The 17139-nt window shown below is 45.3% G+C and overlaps 1 long non-coding RNA gene across 2 annotated transcripts; it reads left to right on the forward strand.

Moving 5' to 3' along the window:
* The first annotated feature begins 47 nt into the window (after positions 1 to 47).
* LOC135912623 (uncharacterized) lies at positions 48 to 16019 on the forward strand. 2 transcript variants are annotated; one of them, XR_011507166.1, is made up of 7 exons: positions 48 to 198; positions 2041 to 2159; positions 4245 to 4398; positions 4959 to 5147; positions 13993 to 14172; positions 15125 to 15321; positions 15874 to 16019. It is a non-coding gene; the product is annotated as an uncharacterized lncRNA (long non-coding RNA). The 2 variants fall into 2 exon arrangements; XR_011507165.1 differs by lacking the exon at positions 15125 to 15321.
* Positions 16020 to 17139: the final 1120 nt, after the last annotated feature.

A 17139-nucleotide genomic window follows, 5' to 3' on the forward strand; every position in this document is an offset into this window, starting at 1 on the left:
CTTTGCCGGCGTTTGTTTCTTTTGAATACAGTGCCACGTAGGCATTTGCGACAAGAAGTTGCACTCAGACACAGCTCACAGCGTTGCCACAGAATCTCCCCATGGCAACTGAAGTCCCGACGTAACAAAATCGTCATCGAGATACGAAAATACAATAGGAACAGAACTTTACCAATCTTCTGTTCATGGTGACTACACGTAAGTACATTGCCTTTTTAATTATAGTAGACTTGATTATTATTAGACCTAATAATAATAATAGTACACTAATTATTAATAGTAGATTTATTTTGGCCGATGCAGTGGTGATGCGTCTATGCTTGTGTTAGTGCCCAATTGTTCGTATTGTGTTTTTTGCGGTAGCCAATGTAGCAACGTCTGACGAATCGCATGAACTTCAGTGTGACAGCAGCCAAGAAAACATTCTTATAGGCAGGACTGCACAATAACGTCGATATTTTTTTTATTAAGCACATGCGAAGGAACCTTTCCGAGGACCAATGACACACGCACGTTGTGCAAAGCGCACCAGGACAGCACTGATTGTTTCCCGTCGCGCCGAACGTGGAAGCATTTAACAGGAACAAGAGGAAGTCATTTGATGAATATGCAAAGAATATATGCACAAGTTCAGTGTCGATGTCAAAAATTGTGTTGTTGAACAGAACTACGTAAGACCTGTAAAACCGTGCGCCACCGGCGTGTGCTCATTTAGCGCACACGAAATGCAGTGCCACGTTTGGCAGGATTTCTTTTACAATTGGGACCCCGGGCGCTGTTACGTAAAACTAGGGCCGTATAACATAAAACTATTCAAATATGTTTTTATTCCAATCTCCTGACGTCAAATTTGTGTAACCGCTGACGCAAGGATCGGGCGGTCACCTGCAGGGATGTCTGAACAGACCAATCAAACGCTGTCCTCGCTCGCAGGAGGTCACTTAGTTTGCTTGAAAGACGAATAACATTGCCTACGCTGAGCGGCTTGTCTTATCTAATTGGCTGACAAGAGGCGAGGAGCACGCTCAAGTGGAGAGGGATTCGATGGGGCCGAGCCACTGCACTGTAAATCGGTAACTGGATGGAGAGGGTGGTGCCGGTGTGTGCGATTGGTCCGCTTTCCCTTACTTGGCTTGAGGTGGCTGGTCGGAAATCGGGGCGGTATGCAGCTGAAGCCTAAAAATGACGCTAAAACTGATTCTCAGCAAAGAAAAGTTGGCAGAATGAGGTCGTAAACGCGCCGAAAGTGCTCGAGAACGTTACACGGCAACGCAAAAGGTTTTATTGTACGCAAATAAACCCATGCTCTCCGGCAGGTGCGAGTCGCCAGTGCCTGAACGATCGGTGGCAGCCATCTTTTATTCCTTTCAGAACGGGGCAGCCTGTGGCTATTCAGAAGAAAATGCAGTTTTGTTCGGCATATTAAGGCATCTTCATCGCACACACGTCACTTTGACGCGTGAGTTTAGCGGTTTTGTGACGTCGCGTGACAGGCAGGTGAAGTGGGTGTAGCCCGGAATCTTTTGAACAATAACAGAGGGCTAATGGCGAAAAGGGGTCGAATCAGAAATAACTAACGGGAACCAGCTTAGCCGTTGGACACATTTCTTTCATCCTCTACAAGTTCGACTAGAGAATTTGCGCGCGACGCCATTGTACAGGGTGATTACTCGGGGCAAATAGCCCGTACTAGACTTGCCGCTCCCCAAGACAATCAGAAATGCATTTTGCTCTTACACCTGAAGCAAAACAAACGTTTTGCTCCAAGTGCACTCGTGTTACTTGGACCCCCCTCGCGGCTTGTGGGCCTGTCTGAAAAGCTCTTTACTCGCTACACAGGCCCATATCGCGTCCTTCGACAAGTGACTGACGCCACGCAGGAGATTGTGTCTGCCAGTCCCACAACCTCTTTTGTTCCGTTGTCCACCGACGTCGTTCACGCTTCGAGGCTTAAGCCTTACCACGCTTTCTCTGCTGTTTATCTTTAGTGGTTGCGGGCTGTCTTATGCTAACACGCCTCATGCTATGTGTTATTCGCAGAAGATGATGGGGACACTTGAATTTAGTGGAACGTACCCATAAGCGACCTCTGCCTGATCCGAGGACGACGATGTGCCTTGCTTGATGTTGCCTGGCTTCCGTGTCGGAACTTACCCTTTGTAAGTACACTGTGTAAATAGTTTCCCTGCAGTGCTTTCACGTAACAATATAATACAGAAATAAATACACACCTTTCAGTTTATCACTCAACGTGTTCCCATGTTCCAAAAAAACTGACGTGAGCTGCGCCGGGCACGTTTTTTCACATGCTACTCGCGCTTTGCTTTGTGTATTCGTTCTCACAAGTTGTAGCCGAGGTGCAACAGGCGTTTCCGGCAGCCATAAACATATTGCTACCCAAATAATCAAAGAAACCTACCGTAGTCTTACCACATGCAGATTGCTTTCTTTCTATTTTATTGATGTAGCAGTGGCGTGACCAGCACAAATATCCGCCGATATTGATGCGGCAATAAGCAAAATAGTGAGACGCTTACACAAAAAGCCTTTACTCAAGAAAGACCATCTGACGATGTCTATCGACCGGTATTATGCGTGGCATTCATACAATCTAGCAACATGCCGTAAATCCACCTCCGAAACACATTATTCATGAGCCGTGTCCTGCAGCAGCGGTCCTTTATCTTCTCTTCATCTAGGCACGTTGCATCCCCTAGCGGGGCGCTGGTGAAGTACCGTCCGACACTGCACTGGTAACGCAGCGTTAAAGCGTCGGGCTGTTGTGTTTATAGCCTGTTCCATCTAGTGGCGTGCATGAGGTACCGCGTGAAGTTCTCCATTTAATGATCCTCTGACGTTGCTGCCTATGGAAAAGCTGTTGTGTGCGAACGCTGAGATTTATTCCCTATGTTAGCACAATCCTTCAAGGCACCATTGGAAAGCATCTGTCTGCCGTCTTGGATGATGATGATGATGATGATGATGGTGATGATGATGATGATGATGATGATGATGATGATGATGATGATGATGATGATGATGATGATGGCAACTTTATTGTACCACCGGATAAGGAGGCCCCTACTCCCCGTTCCCGGCACTCAGGCCTTGGGGACGGGGGCCGAAACCTCCGCGATTAGAAGCAAGCAAAGAGGTCTTGACTCTTCGCGGCTTCTTCCACCAGGCGGATGGCGTGTTGCTGTGGAGTAGGGTCCGCGCTCCGCAGCAGGGCTTCCCAGGCCTCTCTACAATTTATGTTTGCTTTAGCCCCTGGTGAGCTAGCGCATTCCCAGATTATGTGATCGAGGGTCCCTCTCGCCCCACAGTGTTTGCACTCATCGTTTTCTCTATCATGCATAACATGGTATGCCCAGACCGGGTTTACGAACTTCCCAGCTTGCAGGCGCCGCCATGCGACTGCCTCTCTGTTGTTTAGACGTTTATCCGGGAGTGGAACCAGTCTCCTGCGTAGCCGATAATTTTCGAAAATCTCCGTATAATTTTGCCACCCGGAAGTAGAGAGCTCGGGTTAACTCGTGGGCAGCCACGTTGCCAGGAACGGACGTGTGTGCAGGGGTCCAAATTAGGCTAATTTTTCTGTTCAGCCGTTTACTGGCCAGAACCCTTGCCGCTTCCGGTGAGATCCTACCCTTTCCAAAATTCAAGATGGCCGTTTTGCTATCGCTAATTATGAAATTTGCTTCCGTTCCCACGCAAGCGAGCGCTATCGCAACTTCTTCAGCCGTCTTGGAGCGTCCCGTGTGACGTAGGTGCGATTCCGCCGATAACCAGGGCGAATTCTCAGTTGTTTTATTTAATTGGAGAGCAGCGGAAAAGGCAGGTAGGCACAAACTGACATAATTAGGTAAACAACCGCAATTAGAGAAGAGAAAATACCAATACTCAGGCTTCGCCACTCTGTCCTGTACATAAATTCACTAACTGGCAATTCTCTTGAATTCAAGAGTGCAGAAACAGGTATCGTGGGCTGCGAAAGGAAAATATCACGTACTTTAAAGTATAATTTATTTGTTTCATGCCATGGATGTCGTTACGAGATAATAGATCAGAACAAGCAACGTGGGAGTCGTGCTGCTGACGCAGCAGGGACTTGTTAAGAAGTTGTAAGTTAGGGATTCTTTTCACGAGAAGCGGAAGTGATCTACCGATTGTGTTTATTCATTTTCATGTACACAGATGCCTTAAACAACCATACAGAATGTCATTTCCTGGGGGTTTTGTAGATGCTGCATTGACACAACCTGGTTTGAGTGATTCCGAAAGAACCTCAGAAGATATATCGGAAACTCGATGCTACCATTATATCAAGTGAGATATTGAACATGAAAGATGCATTCGAATTATGAGTTTTCGCCGCCACTGTCTTCAACGTCTTCGGTAAGTTCATCCAATACACAAAACTTATATATTGCATTACAGATTTTGTTTATTAGCTGGTAATAAAGATGAATACACTCTCACAAATTTATGACGCGTGATAATCACAATGCTTCACGGTACGGATGTGCCTACAATGAACCACACAAAATGTTGTGAAGGCTGAGAGTGTCGGAATGGGAGATAAAGAATTTCTCAGAGTGACTTCTCTCACAATGATGTCAGCATTTTCTTACAAATATTGTTATTACTACTACACTCATTTACGATATTGATAGATGGAGACGGAGAGCGTAAACTTGAGTATAGGTACATCATAGAGATACAATTTTAAATACAGATTCTATGTTTTTGTTTTGCTTTAAAGTGCTCTTAAATTGGAATTCACTGCGCGTGCTGCAGCCAATAGGACATTCTATCCAATGTTCGCTCTGTTAGTGCAATTCGGAAATCTCAAGGTGAAACAGACAGGGCGAGACAGGCAAACACATTTTTCTGTCTGTATGGTAAGTTTCCTAACTGGCCACTTCATCTGTTTTCGATTCTATTTACTTCACTAGCGGCAAATAACACAGCGCCCAAATACTGCTTGAGGCCGAAAGCGCCTGGCAGCACATGTGGGGGAGGCCCGTTTACATCGTGGTATTTCGATTCCAACACCCGTGCATGCAAGGCTTTCATCTTCGGTGGATGCAACGGGAACCTGAACAGGTTTTCTTCCGAGAGACAGTGTCAGCGGTGGTGCTTACGTAAGTGCAAAATGCCTCGCATTCTTCCCTCATGGTATTTTCATACACATGGAATCCTTTTTGGATAACCTTGAAAAATAAAATACGGGATTACTTTTAAGTGACAGGTGTGTATTGAGATATCCCTCATCTGGAACTTTCGGTACGGGTTAGTTGTTGTTTTGTCGATACCTAAATAAATACCTATCTGCCAATCAGCAAACAAAATATACATTATGTGTTCATCTGTGTGTTTCTAAGTAATTTTTTTTGTTTGTAATGATCCACCATTACTGTAAATTTCTACAGCATGCACTTCATCCTTACCTCAGTAATAGTGAATTGTTTTAAACACTTGTAATTGCTACACCTTATGTTTCTCTCCCTTTTCCATTGTTTATCACATCAATTTTCGATGTTCCTATGAAGCCTCTGCATTTCTACATATATAACATCTCGTAAATGAAATATAAAGGCTATGTGCTCGATGGTGGTGTTTTATCAGCCACGTAAGATCCTGTAACATTCAAGATTTGTGAAGCACGAAGCGCTGTTTATTAAAGGCTCTATTAGCCGAAGGAAGACGAAGACGACGAGTGATAGGCTCGCTTCCGAACGCCCGTCTGTAATTTTAAGTCTTTTTTAGCCAGTGTAGAGCTCATTTTTACTCTTTGTGCCTCTCTGTCACCGAACGCCGGTCTGGGGGTCACCGTCCTGCGAGAGAAGCACAGCAAGCGGCTCCCGAAGCGCCCCGGACCGAAGCAGCGAGGCGAGCCTCCGCCGTCGGCCGCCCTTCGTGATGCTCTGATGGCATCCGTCGCAAGCAATCAGCAATCAGGTCAGCACGTTGCTTCTGTAGACCACGGAGAAGAAGAGCAGGCAAGGAAAAGGCTACGTGAAGATGACATCGACACAAGAGAATCTGCAGGAGACAACGAAGAGATGGATCAGACAGCCTTCACTGTTGTCTCTTACAAAAAGAAAAGAGCCGCAGGTGTTCCTGTCATATTCAAGCCAACTCAGCCTGACAGCAGCTTATGGAGAATAAACCCAAATCTTCTGGCTTCAGCGGTCGTGACAACAGCCCAGGAAAAGCTACTCAGCCATCGTCTCAACAAGGATGGAAGCCTCTTGGTGACAGTGTCTACACTTCCCGCAGCCAATCGTCTCCTCACAGTCACAGATCTTACGGGTATTCCTGTAGAAGCTCGAGTTCCATACTCCTACTCTGCCACGTACGGGAGGATACAGGACGTTCCTATCGAATACTCAGATGACGACCTCAAGGAGTATTTGAGCGAACAAGGAGTCATATCTGCTAAAAAGCAAGTTTTCTACGTCCCTAACGAAGATGGCGTAGTAACGGAAATCCGAAGACGCTCGGTCATCCTGGAGTTCTCTAAGGACGCCCCTTTACCAAACCGAGTGTCGCTTGGATTCTGCAGTTATCCCGTGACGGAATACATGGGGTCTGCTACTCAATGTTTCAGATGTCAAAGACACGGACATATAGGGAAATATTGTAAAGGCCCCATCCGCTGCAAGATATGCGCTGGTCCACATACGCATAAGGAGTGTACGTCACGTTCCCAGCCTCGGTGTGCCAACTGTGGAGCTGAGCATGCTGCGTCATACGGAGGGTGTCATAAAAAGAAATCAGCCACTCTTGCACGGACGATGGAGCAAATCCAAGAAAAAGCACGGAAACGACGAGAACCACCACCGAATCCGGATGTGATGTATACATCTACAAACCAAAATCAACACGACACGGTGCAGCGCAGCGACACGGCTTTGAAAAAGTCCTACGCCTCAGTCGTGAAAGAAAACCAGCAAATGCCTTCAACTGCAACGAATCCATCAAAGCCCTCAAGTGATATAACCTCAACCCTACGACAGCAACAAGTGTCCTCAAGGTCGCAGCAGAAGAACAGGAAGAACCAAGAAAGGTTGTTAGATGGTAGCACTGCAAATGAGATATCAAGTACGCTGATTCCCATGATGTTCGCCGCAATCAAGGCTATTCTCCGCGCCAGCCCATCGTTTAAGAGCATCCCTGAAGTAGAGGCCGTCCTGGCTTTGGAACCGCTAGTGTCGTCTTCTTTCACGGCGCAAAGCCGTGATTCTTCGCAGTAGCAACGATGGCTTCGCCAACAATCGTCTCACAAGCGGTGTCCACCAACAAACACTTCCGCACATGTACTATATTCAAGTGGAACGCTCGCGGATTGCGCTCGAAGTTAGCAGACTTTAAGCATCTTACGCGAGTGTACCGATTCCCTTTTTTAGTCATTTCCGAGTCTCGCGTCGACGAGCACTTTAAGATAAAGGGGTATTCTTTTCATCATTCAAGGCGACAAAATGGAATTAGCCGACTGCTCGTTGGATTTCGCAACGACATACCTGCCTCTGCGATTGACGTAACTCCACATGACGAGAACGAATATATTTGCGCAACCACAGTGATTGCATCCAAAGTGTTTACCCTGACCGGCGTCTACTTGGAACCAGGTTCACCTTTCGACGTGACAAGATTGAAAAACTTGTTGGCAAACACTCAGTCTCCACATATTATTTGTGGCGATTTCAACGCACATAACGAGATCTGGGGCAGTTCACATACATGTGCTCGGGGTGCCAAGCTGGCGAAGCTTTTTGCAAAATACAATATAGAGCCCTTGAACGATGGCAGCATAACGTACCTGAAAAATCCGACGACTGTTAGCTGCATTGACGTCACATTCGTATCAAGTCAAGTGGCCCCTATGTTCGGATGGTGTACAGATTTCGAGACTCGAGGTAGTGATCACTACCCGATCCTAATCTCTGCCCTTCATTTTCGGATGTCGCCCAGAAAAGTGAAACTGAAGTCGGTAGACTGGGAAGCTTACACAGCAGCCGTAGACAAAGGAATCACAGCCTCGACTACGAATACAGAAATAATACCGACAATAGCTCATTGCCTCAAGCAAAGTACCCGCTCTGCCACTAAGCATTGTAATGTACCAACAAATGACGAGGAATTTGAAAGGTTATGTGCAATTCGAAGGCGTGCCGAAAGGAAGGCTCTACGTACTAAGAATATCGAAGACCTCAGAACTTGTCTACGGGCACAAAGACATATACGACGTTACCTCACAAAACTGGACCGAAAAAGGTGGAAGGACTTTAGTGGGACACCGGACATACGACAACCGCTGAGCAAAATCTGGCGAGTCATCAGAGGCATTCGCAAAGAGCCGCAACAGCTTTATCCTTTCATCGCCCTCTCATTACATGAGCGCACATCCCTGAAAGAGGTGGCAGAGCAGTACTGCAGGCTCCTTTCCAACAGGGCACAACCTTTGCGGCAAATTGCAAGTCGTCAGCCTAGTCCACCTCGAGCTACCCTTCCTGACTTAGAATTACCATTCACCATCGAAGAGCTCACGGCAGCAATCAGCGACGTAAACAAGCGATCATCACCTGGCCATGACGGCGTGAGTTATGAAGCACTCGCAAATCTATGTCACACATCTCGCCTACGCCTTCTGGAGTACTACAACGCCTCATGGATAACTGGGGAGGTTCCTACGGAATGGAAGCTTGCGAAAGTCATTCCTATATTGAAACCATCGAAGCAGCCAACAAATTACGCCTCCCTCAGACCCATATCTCTGCTTAGCTGCGTAGGGAAGCTATTCGAAAAAAATGATCTACAAACGACTAAATTGGTTCCTGGAAACTGCAAAAGTTTACCCGGAGGAAATGAATGGCTTCCGGCAAAATAGATCCGCAATTGATAATGTCATTGCCTTGGTCTCATCAATTGAAGAGGAATTGGTCTCTGGCAACACACCTACTGCATTATTTTTAGACATTAAGGCAGCATATGATTCGGTCTATCATACAGCAATACTTGACGCTTTGGAAACCCTTGGTCTTGGAGGACGGCTCTACGCATGGATTGCAGACTATCTTCAAAGACGCCAATTTTTCATGTGTACCCCGGATGGCCCCACGGCGCTTTATGCCGTCGAGAAGGGACTGCCACAAGGAGCTGTGTTAAGCCCGGTATTATTTAATTTAGTCCTCATCCATCTGAAAAGAAACCTGCCCCCTGGCGTCAAAATCACACTGTATGCGGACGACATCTGCATTTGGAGTGCGGCGCGTTCCCGCAGTACCACCCAACAACGCCTCCAGAGAGCGCTAGCAAATATATCGGCCTACCTAAATCCAAGGGGTCTGAAATTGTCTCCCGACAAAAGCGTTGCCATGGCTTTCACGCGGAGGTGTATGGAAAAATACCCACTAGTGTTGGGTGGTCGCGCCCTTCCATACGTCAAGACGCAAAGGTTTCTTGGAGTGACGATCGACAGGAACCTCACATGGTCGCCCCAAGTGAAAAAACTGACTGAGAAGATTTCCTCGGCGTCCCACGTATTCCGATTTCTAGCCGGATCACAGTGGGGCAGCACCTGTCGATCAATGGTGCTCCTCCATAAGGCCTACGTCGATGGAACACTCCGATATTACCTCCGGATCTTGCACAAAATATCTCCCACAAGCAAGAGAAAACTTGAGGCAGCACGAAACAACTGCCTTCCCGTATGTCTTGGCCTTCCGAAGGGGTCGTCCCGCTCAGGGACTGTAGCAGAAGCTGGATGCCTGCCTCTGAAAGTGCTATGTTCGCAGGAGACACTTCGGATACACCTCCGCCACGTCATTCATACGAAGACTCACTTTTAAAGAATATTTCCAGAACCCGTGCTACATCTAGCTTTGGGCAGGCCGTCGGAAGCATATCTATTTCGATTCCTGCTCAGGCGTCACAAATTATGCCGCGAAACATTTCACCATGGACACTGTCCCCACTGGAAATCGTGCCATACATACCTGGAATCAGTGCGAAAAAGAAAATGCCTCAAGCAGCGACTTATCAGATAGCTTTAGAATATATGCACAAAGAATATGCAGCCGCAACGCACATTTTCACAGATGGCTCTACAACTCCACATAGTTCATCATGCGGACTTTTCGTTCCCTCTACAGGACAACGATTCTCGTTTCGTCTTGAGCGAGCGACATCATCTACTTCAGCGGAGCTCTATGGCATTAAGGAGGCCCTTGTGTATATACTTCGACAGCAGCCGCCAAAGACATGGGTGATATTCACAGACTCAAAAGCAGCCCTACAAAGTATATGGAACAGACACAAGCGTTGCAATAATCAACCAGCAGCATTTGACATTGCTTATCTTCACCACCGGGCTAAGATTGCTGGGCATTGCATAAAGTTCCAGTGGATACCTGGCCATGCCGGCATTTCGGGAAATGAAAGAGCGGACGAAGCTGCCAGAAATGGACTCCAATACCGCAAGTTCAGAAGAACATATTTTACAAAAGCCGACGCTTCAACCATGACAAAAAAATATGCCTATCAAGAAAAAAACCGCATCTTGAATATGCCGCTTCACCAAGATAACTTCCTACGTTACATTGACCCAGAAATGAGACCGAAAATTCCACGACCACTTCCTCGACACTTAGAGACATTGTACCATCGTCTTCGACTGAACGTGGCATATACGAACAATTATCTGTACCGCATAGGACTTACCACTAACCCATATTGTGACAACTGTCGCAACTTAGAGACAGTTGAGCACATATTACTAGAATGCCCCGCGTACCGCAACGAGAGACAATCTTTTGAGCACCAAATGGACATGATTCGCCACGAACCGTTAACATTACCGAGCATCTTAGGTCCGATGCCCGGCCCTTCAAAACAGCGACGGGTTTTGGATTTATTGTTCAAATACCTGACAGAAATTGGTCAAATAGGAAAACTTTAAAAATTGCATCCTTCCCATAGAAAAGCCTAAATTAACCCGCCATGTCACGTGTAAAAATTAGTATCAGGTCCACTCGGACATTTCATATTTATTTTTATCCTTTTTTTTTCTCCCACTCTTTTCTGGAATCTTTTAATCCCATTCCCCATCCCTGTACAGAGTAGCATGCCAGCGGTTATATACGCGCCGGCAAAATTCTCTGTTCTTCTAATAAAGAGCCCTCTCTCTCTCTCTATTAGCCATAAGAAACGTCTTTTTTTTCTGCGTGAATGGCCCGCTATATAACAAGGTGAAAGCATCACTCTATGTTTGTGCGCCATTATCATATCGTATACGCCATACACGAAGAGGTGATAAACATCCTCCCTCACCTGGTGGTGAAGGCAGGGGTGACTTGTCAGTGGCACATTACATTTTGCGCGGTGTACAGTGCAGGTGATTACTACGCATCCTTTTATTTCATGCTGTAATTATTTTCTGCTTTATCCTTGCGTTAGCTTAAGCGACTCCATCATTATTTGCATTCTTTTGATGATAAATAAGGAGTGAAGGAAGACGAAGACAAGCACGTGCTTTACGTATAGCATTCATGATAAAATCCCTGTTATCAGATCGCCAGCTGTTTAAATGTAAGAGCACGAAGCCTCCTTTGGCAATATTTCGTGAGGTAGAAAGCTAATACACATAGATTTCCGACCCATAATTACAAAAACGGAGGCATCAAATGAAGCGTATGCTGTTTACTTGAAAAACGTTGAAGAATGCATAATAAGCTTGCCTGTTTAAAGTGCGTGTGCTATCTGTTGTCTAATCTCTTGCTTCATTTCCTTAAGCCACTCTACATATATCCTGACCAAAAGGCGGGATACATGGTTGCAATACTCTGGATACCTGTATTCGCCGCGAGAACACAAGATGTACGAAGCAGCCAAATGACGCGTGCCTTGCACTGTACATTGTGACGATTCTTTTAATCTGTCATTAACCTATGTAAGCCTCTTCTCAAGGGAGCTACTAAGGTGCTACGCCATTGCGTCAGGTCGACATTTATCTAGCTTCAAGGAGTTGGGTGGTCAGTGTTCAGAAGGATGCCAACATTACCCCACTGTAAAGCAAGCGAACATAATTTGGCACTTATATGTAAGGTAGAATTCAACTGATAAACAAAAATGACGCGAACCCGGTCATTGAACGTGGTTGGTGACAACGTGCTGTCTTGCGCGCGATGGTAGAGCCCTTCGTTAAAGGCACGTGTTATTTTTTAGGCCATCCCGTTCGAGAAAAACATGCTCGGTACAGGCGCTACTAATTCTGCGCGCCACAGTGTTTGAATGAGGAAGGGATGTAGAAACAGGTGCAAACTCCTAACATACTTCAGCTGGCGCTGCAGAATAAGTTCTAGCTGCGATGGTAGCTTTTCCTAAGAAAGCACGAAAGTAGCTACAAAAGAGGTTGAATAGGTAGTTTGTCGCATATTGTCCGAGATCCACGAGGCAGACGCATTACAGAAAAAAATTACAGCACAGTAGATAATGAATGACGTATTTGTGGCGATAGAGGGGACATATTGTTGTGGCTTCGACGGGGCGGCCGGACGAAAGGGTTACGGCATGAGGCCTAAACGGCCGGGGCGGGCAGCACCGCAAGAAAAGAGCCGGACTGCTCCAGTCGGGGACCAGACAAAGAACGAATGTTTATTTCTGAGGAGGCAACTTACAGGAGGCACTTACAGCGTTTGGCGCTGAGTGACGTCCTGATGTAAAGACCCAAAACCGAAACCAGACATTACGGTTACCACACATATGTTGGAAGGTTTTTGCCGGCATTGCCGTCTTGCGATCGCGCTGTTCGTGTAAGTGGGCGGAGAAGCCCTCGATCAGTGTTTTAATATCCAATGACGAGTTCATCTCTGTGGTAACGCATATTCTTTGTGTTCGTGCCTTGCCAGTTGTGGTGGTAACAAGGCGACTGAACAATGCTATGCTGGTGCTGGCGAAAATCAACGAAAGTGTTTGATCTCAGATAAACACTTTCAGAGAAAAGAGAAACGCCCGTTCAGAGAAAAATATAACGTCGGCATCTCGTAGGTTCTTTTCATTGATAATGACGACAACAGGGAAGTAAGAGAGGTAAGGGAATGCAAAAACCATCTTAACATGACTCCTGGCCCAAAATTACGTTCTAGCATTAGAGTTCCGTGAATGCTGCAGAGATTAGCTATCCTAAATGCATGACGCTTAGGTGCTTGGACTGCAGCATCACTTACCTCAGTGTTGAGATTCGTACTTGGAGTACTGAATCAAAATATACCGCCAAATTCATAATGACGTCAATAAAAATGTAGGAGTTACCCGTTATAGTTCTTCTATGTTAGAATTCTAGAAATAACAGGTATGAGAAATTGAGACTGGACAGAAATATATATATATATATATATATATATATATATATATATATATATATATATATATATATATATATATATATATATATATATATATATATATGCGTGTGTGTGTTTGTGTGTGTGCGTCGGCTAGGTCTAACCCAGGTAGGGATGTCTGGCACTGTCTGACTCTTTCCCAGGCCAATCTACTAAAACTACCCGAATACCCAATCACAACAATAGGTCGTGGGAAAAGAGGACGCAAGTTCCCGACCATTTGCACCATTGCTGTCTGAGCATAGTGTGTTACACTGCGGTGATATTCTTGTCATGCGGTCTTGTTCATGCAGCCTTCGTCACCCTGCCATTTTTGTTGGCATTCTTATGTCCTAGTATTTATGCTGTCGAGACGTCTACCAAACCATGCCTACTAATTTCTGTTGCCGTAAACAATCACCATACCAACGTGAGTAGTAACGTTTGGTAGATTTATTAGTGCGTCCACTTCAGCTGTTCACAAAAGCTCTTTATTTACTTATACAATAATCGATGTTTTTGCGACATTTTTTAAATATGTCTACATAAGGGTTAACAAATATTGCTTATTGGCTTTTTTTAACCGGTTACTGCTTCTTTTCAGCTGGAATTCCAGAGAACCCGGTGTGTAGCTTGAATCAAGTTCAAGGACACGGCACAGGCAGCTTTTTCGCCTGGTCATATGACCCCAAAGCAGACTATTGTCGTGTATTTATGTACAGTGGATGGGGCGGCAATTCTAACAACTTTGGAAGTTGTTTTGAGTGCATGAACAGATGCAGCGGTACGTATTCAGCTGCGAAATCTTCTTCTCTCCTTTTCACCTTATGGCGATGTAATTACTATAGGGTTTCGTAAACTTGAGCAATACATACGACGCTATTGCACAAATATCATACCACGAGGCGGGGACACATGAGGTCGCGAAGGGCGGCGGGCTGCGGAAAACAGCAACCGTGAATTGAGCGCGAATGTTCTATGTAGAAATTGGAGACAGGTTAGCGGTATTCGGGGTAAAAAAGACCGCACACAACCGCTAATAGCCGACGGTAAGCGAGCTCAGTGGTGAAAAGCTTTGTGAAATTTTTACAATAGAAGTATGCACGAAATGCTCATCAACGTATCGTCGTATGTGTTCGGCTGTCGAATACTCGAAGACAACTAAGCTCTCTCGCTGCTGTGTAGCGACAGGCTGACGCGCGCAATGACAGCCGAAATTTAATGATAAACCGATGTCATTACTGACATCATCAGTAAAATTATATTGAGCGTTGAAAGAGAGAGCATGGTTGCTATTTCTAATGGAATAGCAACCATGCTCTCTCTTTTTGTTCAACTTATTTGTTGTCAAATTCTGCCACTGTGACCATATTGAGCCAGTCAGAGAGACCGTAGCAGAGATATTGTGCAGCAATCAAAACTGTACGGCTCTGAGTACCAATATTCCCATATTGGCGAACCCCGGCAACTCTTACATTTTAGGTTTTACTTTTGTTCTTTGGCAATATTTATGAATTTCAGAGACAATTTATGCAATATTCTACGTTCTAAGAGTTGCATGAAGCGTATAGTTCAGTCAGTTCTTTTCGCAAGCATCTGACACAGTTTGTTCATGACTTGTATGCGTTACAAGAGACGGCAGAACTCGTACGTATTGCGCAATGCATTGAAAAAGTTATGCGTATATCATATTTCTTGATTAAAATATGCCCACCAAATTTTTTGAAACATTACAGTTTTTGCAGCGCATCATATCCCAAGGGTTCTGTGCCTTTTATTAGAGTTGGCAATTCAAAATACATCAAGCCCATTTCTGTGAAGATTAGATCTGTCGTATGGTAAATCGCCAAACACAAGACAACAAATGAGATGTTTGAGTAAATACTATGCCTGTTTATTCCGAAATCAGCCAAGGAAGATGACGTAAGATACTGTAAGTATCTCGCAGCACGTCCAGCCATGAGCAGCACACGACGATAGTCGGTGAAACACATTAAATCAGTGGAGCGACGCGTAAAACGTGGGGTTACCCTCAATCAGAAGACGTGTAGGGCTGCCACCGTTATGTGTCCGTGCACCTAGAAAAGGTATACCGGCAAGATAAACACGCAAGGCTCATTACGCCAACGGTCAATTCGAATAGGGCTCCCGTAAAGTATGAAGCAGTGGAGAAGAACTGCTGCAACGCGCTTGCGAATGCTTGCGAAGGACTCGCATTTTGACTTTGCTTCTTCATCCACCTACGCTTTCGGCAAATACCGGAGCACAATGCTCCCTGGAAAGCAATTTACTATTTGCAGTACCAAATGAATTTTCCGCCTGGTCCTGATTAGGGGGCATTATTGAAAGCACAGTGAAATTATTTCTTTGTGGATCTTGGTATGCAACGCGTGCGCGAAAGGAAGCACTTGAATCTGTCACCAGATGTTCATTATGGCAAAAAAAAGTTTCACCTGTCTGCCCTCGCTGTTTCTTTCTTTTTCAGGTAATGAACACGCTGCGCAAATCTGCCGTATTCTGAATTATAACATTATGGTTTACTCCTACAAAGGACTTCAATTCAGCTTCCCTGGAATTAAATGAACAGCGTGAGGTTGTATTTCGGCCAAATAAAGATCTATAGAAATTGGAGAGGTTCATATATTAAAGTATGGCATGATCTAATAAGGCCAAGTGCAGAAATATATTCCAGTTTATGCAGAACATCCACAGAAGAAGTTGTTGCCGTTTTGCTACAGTTTTGCTACAGTATTGCAACAAATTAAAACGCCTGTTGTACACTACATACGTGCGCCCCCAATTAGATTGTGCCTCATCCGTTTGGGATCCTCATCAGATCACATGAATTAACGAAATTTAAACAGTGCAAGATCGCTCTGTTCGTTTCATCTTAGCTAACTACCATCGCACTGCTAGTGTTACATTAATGCAGAGTACCCTCCACATCCCAGTGTTATCTCCTCGCAGAAAAAAATCACTCATTTCCTTTTTTCATAAAATCTACTACCACAACGCATCTCTTCGGCCTCTTTAGATTTACCCTGCGCCTTATTATTCGGGTCGTCGTTACCACTTACCTAAAGTTAACGTACCCCGTCATAACACCATCGCGTGCTCACAATCATTCCTTCCTAGGATTTCAGTCGACTGGACTAATCTACCTACGTAATCTGTAATCTACGTTACAAACGGCATACGAGCGTTGAGGGTGCAGGCTCTTGAGAATGATATTGCGGGAGTCCCATAGAAAAGATTAAGCATAGTAAGTACAGAACAACATATGATGTCATAAAAATGAAAGTTATAGAAGTATGCATACATCCTTTATCCCCATACTAACTAGCAATCTGCAGTTCTCACCACGCATCTTATGGAATATCATGTGCCGCAAACATTGCACTAATGATGAAACGTTACTTTCACACTGTCGCTTAGTGTTTAGCGCGTCTAGCTGTCACATGCACGAACCTACACAAACGGGAGTTATCTTTCCCACAAGTTTCGTAGGGAAAGTTTTGTTTCGAAGCGATGATCACCCGGGGGAAAAAAAGAACTTTACTGAGGCAAAATATGGTTAGGGGGGCCGCAGGGTGGGTCCTTAGTCCAGGCTTTCAGTGGCCACAGTATGCACAAAGGTGTGAGCCACCGCTGCACCTATACTCGCCTATGGACGCAGCTTCCTTTGAAGATAGAGCTTGCGCGCCCACGCATCGCGGAGTTGTTGCCAGAGTACAGCACCGCCCCTCCACAC

Source organism: Dermacentor albipictus, chromosome 7, assembly GCF_038994185.2.
Source record: "Dermacentor albipictus isolate Rhodes 1998 colony chromosome 7, USDA_Dalb.pri_finalv2, whole genome shotgun sequence".
Classification (NCBI taxonomy): Eukaryota; Metazoa; Arthropoda; class Arachnida; order Ixodida; family Ixodidae; genus Dermacentor; species Dermacentor albipictus.